Raw genomic sequence first — 6,000 nt, 5'->3', positions numbered from 1 at the left:
GATCAATTCATAGAGAAATTGTTGGAGGAATTCCTGAAGAAATTCTTGGGGTATTTCCTGGAGAATTTCCTAGAAGAGTTCATAGAGAAGATCCTGGATAAAAACCTGGAGGAGATTCTGGAGGTTTTCTTTTAGGAATTCCATGAGGAATCTTTGGAAGAATATTTGCAACGATTACTGGATGAATTGCTGGGGGAATCATTAGATGATCCCTGTAAGAAATTTCTGAAAAAAATCCCGGGAGAAATTCTTGGAGGAATTTCTAGAGAAATTTCTGAAGGAAATCCTGGAGAAATCCCTGAAGAAGTTCCTGGAGGAATTTTTAGCGGGATTCCTAGAGGCATCCCTGCAGAAACTCCTGGAGGAAAAGCTGGAAGAATTCTTGGAGGAATTCCTGAAAAAAATCTAGAATGTATTCCTACAGTAAATCCTGAAAGAATATCTGAAGGAAACCCTGAAGGATTTCCTGGAGAAATTCCTGGATGAATTGCTGACATAATTTATAACGGAATTCCTTAATTACTTCCTGGTGAAATTCCTGGAGGAATATCTGGTGGAATGCCTGTAGGAGCTTCTGAAAAAATCATTGAAGGAATCCCTTAGGGGCCGTTCATAAACCACGTAGACTTTTTGGGGGGAGGTGGGGGGTTTCTGAGATGGCCAAATTTTGGTCTACGTGGTTTATGAACAGCCCCTTAAAGATTTCCTGGATAAATTTCTGTAGGAATTTCTGGTGGAATTCTTGGAAGAACCCTGGAAGCAATTACTGGAGGAATCTGTGGAGGAATGCATGGAGGAAGTCCCGCATTGAAGAAATCCTGGAGGATTTTTTAGAGGAATCTCTGAAAAAAATCTTGTAGGTATTTTTAATGGGATCCCTGGAAGATATCCTAGAGAACTGCCTGAAGGAATTCCTGAAAAGATCTCCACAGAAACTCCTGGAGAAATCTCAGAAGGATTTTCTGGCGGAATTTATGGTGGAATCGCTAGATGAATTCTCGGAGGATTTTGTAGAGAAATCTTAGCAGAAATTCCCAGAGGAATCCCTGAAAAATTCCTAGAGGAATTCACGAAGAATTTCGTGGATGAATCTAGTGAAGAATACCAGAAATAATTCCTGAAGAAATCGCAGATGGAATTCTTGGAGATATTCTGAAGGAATCCTTAGAAGAGTTCCTTGGAGATTCTTTGGAGGAATTTTTAAAATAAGTTGTTCCAGAAAGAATCACAGAAGTAATTCCCGAGTTAAGTCCTACATAATTTCTTACAGGAATCCATGGAGGAATCCCTGGAGGATATTCTAGGATATTCTAGAGGAATGCCTGTACTGATTAACGGAGGAATCTCTAGAAATACTAATGGAGGAAACTCTAGAATAATTTCTGGAGGAATTTCTGGAGGAATCTCTAGAGGCATTTCTGAAGGAATCCCTGGATGAGTTTTTAGGGGAATGCCTGCAGCAATTCTCCGAGGAATCGCTGGAATAATTCCTGGATAAATCTCTGAAGAAATTCGCGGAGGAATCCCAGGATGAATTGCTGAAGAAATTGCAGATGGAATCCTTGGAATCCCGGAAGCGATTCCTAGAGGCATTCCTTAGGGAATCCCTAAACATTGCCTGTACTGGAATAATTCCTGGAGAAGTTCTAAAAAGTGTTCCTGGGGGAATCCTTGGAGGAATTCTTAAAATAATCCGAGGAGTTCTTCCTGAAAGAAACACAGAAGAAATTCTCGGATGAATCCCTGGAGGTATTCTTGGTGAAAACCTGGAGAAATTTTTGAAAAAATCCCATGAGGAATTCCTTAGGAAATCCCAGGAAGGCTTTCTAAACAAATTCCTAAAAGAATTTCTACAGCAAAAATATAAGAAATCCATGTCTGCAATAATATTTGGGCGAATTATTGCAGATATGGATTTCATATTTTTTTGCTGTAGAAATTCTTTTATAAAACATTGTAACATTGTAATGTTTTAAAGAACTCGTGGTTAAATTTTTAGCTTCTCTGTTAAATTCTGGTTTAGCTTCTCTGTTAAAATTCTGGTATTCTTGCTGAGATACTTCGAATTATTCCAGATCGAATTATTTAAGCTATCACTAGTGGAATTCTTGAAGAAATATATCGAGAAATCCCTGAAGAAATCACTGAAGGAACACTTACAGAAATACCTAATAGAATTTCTGTCCACGGGAGTCCCTGAAGAAATTCTTGCAGGAATTATCGAAAAAAGCACTGCAACAATCACTGGAGGAACCTCTATTGATATCCCAGGAGGAATTCCCGGAAGAATGTCTGGTGAAACCCATAGAGGGATTCTTGAAAAATTCTCTGGAGCAATCAATAATGGAATCACTGAAGGAAGCTATGGAAAAATCCAAGAGGAATTCATCGATGAATCCTTGCAGAAGTATCTATGAAAATTTCTAATGAAATTGTGGGATGAATTCTTGAAGCATTTCTTGGAACAAACCTTGAAACCAATTCTATCGGAATCCTGCAAGATGCCCATGGGAGAATTCATGAAGGAGAATCTCCTGGAGAATCCCTTGTGGAATTTCTGAAATAATTCCTGAGAAGTTCCTGAATAAATGCCTAAACGAATTTCTGAAAGTGTCCTTGAAAGAATTCCTAAATAAATTCTAGGTATTTTTCTCTTAGCGTGACGTTTGTTTGAATTGAATACTAGTGAAAATTCGTGTAGCAGTAGCACATAACTGCATTCTATAGCAACATATGGTTCTACAAAGCCGTACCAGAACCAGTTCCGATATATCAGGAAAATTTGGCATGCTGTTTTTGTATTTCATGAATAAACATCAAAAAATTTAGCCATTCAACCAAGCTTGTTATTTGGTAAAATTCTATGATAAGATTGAATAGGATCTCCTGGAGAAATATTTAACTAAATTTCCTGTGGTTCTCGAATAAAAAAGGTTTGATAATTGTGGATAGAAACCCTAACTATAGGAATAGTTTATTTCTTGCGATATTTTTTCTGGAAGTCTTAATTTTCCGATAATCTTTAAGTTGGGACGGTTTAAAAAGAAATATAGACTGTTTCAGAAATTATAAATACACTTTGTTTACTAAATTAAATGAACTGTTCTAATGATTTTTACCAACTTCTTTCAGAGTATAGCATATTGTACTCCATATTTTCATATTTCCTTTCAATTGTCTTGATATTTTAAAGAACAGTCGAGTTCTCTAACAAATAACTTAATTTTTCAAATTTGTATTTGCACAAAGGTGTTTTTAAATGATTTCAACATTATTTATCACTAAATACCAAAAATTATCTTAATTTTTATTACATTCGCTTTCTCAACAATTTGTCTAAGTAATGCCTTGATCTAAATTTGGGAAAAATCGATAAAGGCATTCCCACAACATTTTGTCGGAGATCATGTTTCTTATTTTTAAGGGTTTTCTACGGAACATAAGAACTACCACACAGTTTCTTAGCTTTCCTGAACGCATTTAATATAAACAAACATATTTTTTCAGCTCATTCGATTCTTCAGATGGCAAAGCTTGGCATACCATAAAAACTAATGCAGTAAGCAGTAATTAAGACATTCGTTTGCTTAACGTTTGTTTCTACTGGTGTTGTTAAGAAATTTGAAAAAAAAAAAAAATTGTATTGAGTAGGCCCGTAATGGTGGTTCTTGATCAAATATTCCAGTAAAAATTACTCTTACCAATCGAGAAATATCTTTTATTATCGATACAACATTTTGTTCTGTATGGGAATCAAATATTTTATCTGTGAGATTATTTTCTTTTCTACTATGCTACATTTTTTGACCACTTTGTGCAACTTCAAATTTTAATCATATAGTTTACAGAGCCCTATTTTTAAACTTTTACCAGAAACATCAACAAAATTGGTATTATTTGCTTCATTAGCTTGTTTACTATAAGAGGTAGAAGAAACTTTTTTGGTTATTGTGCTCAAATTGAAATGGCAGTTAATCGTTAGTGTATTTATAATTTCTGAAACAGTCTATAATCTAGTGGTCAGGGGGCAGGGGGCCGTGCTACGCCTATGAACTCATGCATGATTTTTTTTTCGGCGGTGAGTTTGGCGTGGCCATGAGATTAGAGAATTTGAGTTTTTACCAACACTGGTGACGAGGCATTGTTTATCCAGATTTATTGTAAGAATTTTGTAATGCTAAATCAATGAAATTAATCGTGCGGTTACCCTCCTATTGTCGGGACTTGCCGGTCTGGTTTAGGTTTGCGCCGCGGTCGATCCGGTCCTATAGGGTGGTCTGGCAGGGTTGCAAAAAGCTGTGAAGTTGTCGCTCTGAACCGCATGTCAAAAAGAGGAACACGCTGCTGATGGAGAGTGAATTAAAACATGGCCACTTGGTGGCGGTGCATTCGTCGTAAGAAGATCGGATCCAGAAATCTTCCCGAGACAGGTTTAAGTGCTTCTCGCGCGAGATGTGTGACAAACCTGCTGCATTCCCGTGGATGGAACTTGGTCCAATGGCGCGGAGGGGAGACGCCTCGTATCGAGAGATGGCAAATGCTACTACCACTTGTTCCAACAAGCTATCAATGTCACGGCGAAGCAAATTATAGCATATAAACAAATAATAAACGCGCCAAACGAGATCCAAGCGTGGAAGTGGGGCTGAGTTCTGTCCGTGGAGCTACCTATGAGACGTAAGGATAGATCGTTGTCCTGAAGAAGATACGCTCTGCGGCGTATAAATGTAACGAATCCATCCGAAGACTGCAGCGTTCAGCCGTAAATGGAAGGTAATAAATTTTCAAATTTAATTGAAGAGGGCTAGGACTTTATTGCGATACCTAATTAGATGCATCCATAAAGTATGGAAAGGTCTATTTCTTTTTCTAGGATAGTTGAGGATTAAGAACGATAATGTGCGAGACGTTCTCTACGGTTTTTTGATGTCGGTCGTCACCGGATTAAGCCTGACGATAATTCCGTTTTCGGTAATAAATTGCAAATATTCATGGCGATCATCATAACAAATTAAATGATCATAACTTTTTACGACATTCGTCTGCAGCTGCATCGAGGTGCTCGCTCTACCTGATGGTAAAATTAATCGATCGTTCGTCAAATGACTGGCGATTTTCCTGCCTTTAGCTGCAATTAACGCGCAATCAACGGATTAGTCAAATATCAATAAGATGCCAATGAGTTGCAACAATCTAGAAAAGTATAATTCATCCATCAGCGAACCGACATCATAAACATGAATTGAAATAAAACCTTGTGAGAACATCTCACTTCAATCTGCCAAAAAGTTCATCAGCATAACAGAATGATGCATATACCTATAATTTATGGTTATTAGAGTTTTTATTTCGCTACTTCCTGTTCACACCTCTATAACTTAATCCGCACCAGTGCTTCTCTTGTTTCATTCTCTCTTTTCACAAATCAAAGTTTTTTTCGCCCGATGTCGGCCCTCAAATATTCTAAACTGCTTTCACACGACATTATGTACATTCCACGCATGGTATAGTTGTTATCTCCCAATCAGCGTCATTTGACACTCGCGCGATTTTTCAAAGAAGCTCTGTCTTTAGGACGGAGATACAAATGAGGCTTTGGGGAAGAAAAAAACATTCAGATTCTCTGCGCACCTGTTACAAAATGAAATGGATACTTTCAGTTCGACGCAGATGATCTCGGTTATCATTTTGTAATCAGTATGAGACGGACGGGATAATGGGAATGTTATCTGAGGTTAATCTTGATCAGTTAGTGCACAGTTCGAAGAGTTAATGTACATTTACATAATATATCATGCACATAATTGGAGCGTGATATTTGTTGTATTATTACATGACATATTATTATTGGTTTCGTTTTCGTACAACCGTCATGTAAAATTCATATCTAGGATAAATTTCATAACCTAAATGTATTGGTCAATTTTTCTTCATCCAAAATAATAACAACTTAAATTTTTACCGGAATACCTTATTTATTCGTAAATATATTACACTTGT

This window comes from Aedes albopictus, chromosome 3 (genome assembly GCF_035046485.1).
Source record: "Aedes albopictus strain Foshan chromosome 3, AalbF5, whole genome shotgun sequence".
Taxonomy (NCBI): domain Eukaryota; kingdom Metazoa; phylum Arthropoda; class Insecta; order Diptera; family Culicidae; genus Aedes; species Aedes albopictus.
Note: the sequence above shows the minus strand (reverse complement) of the source record.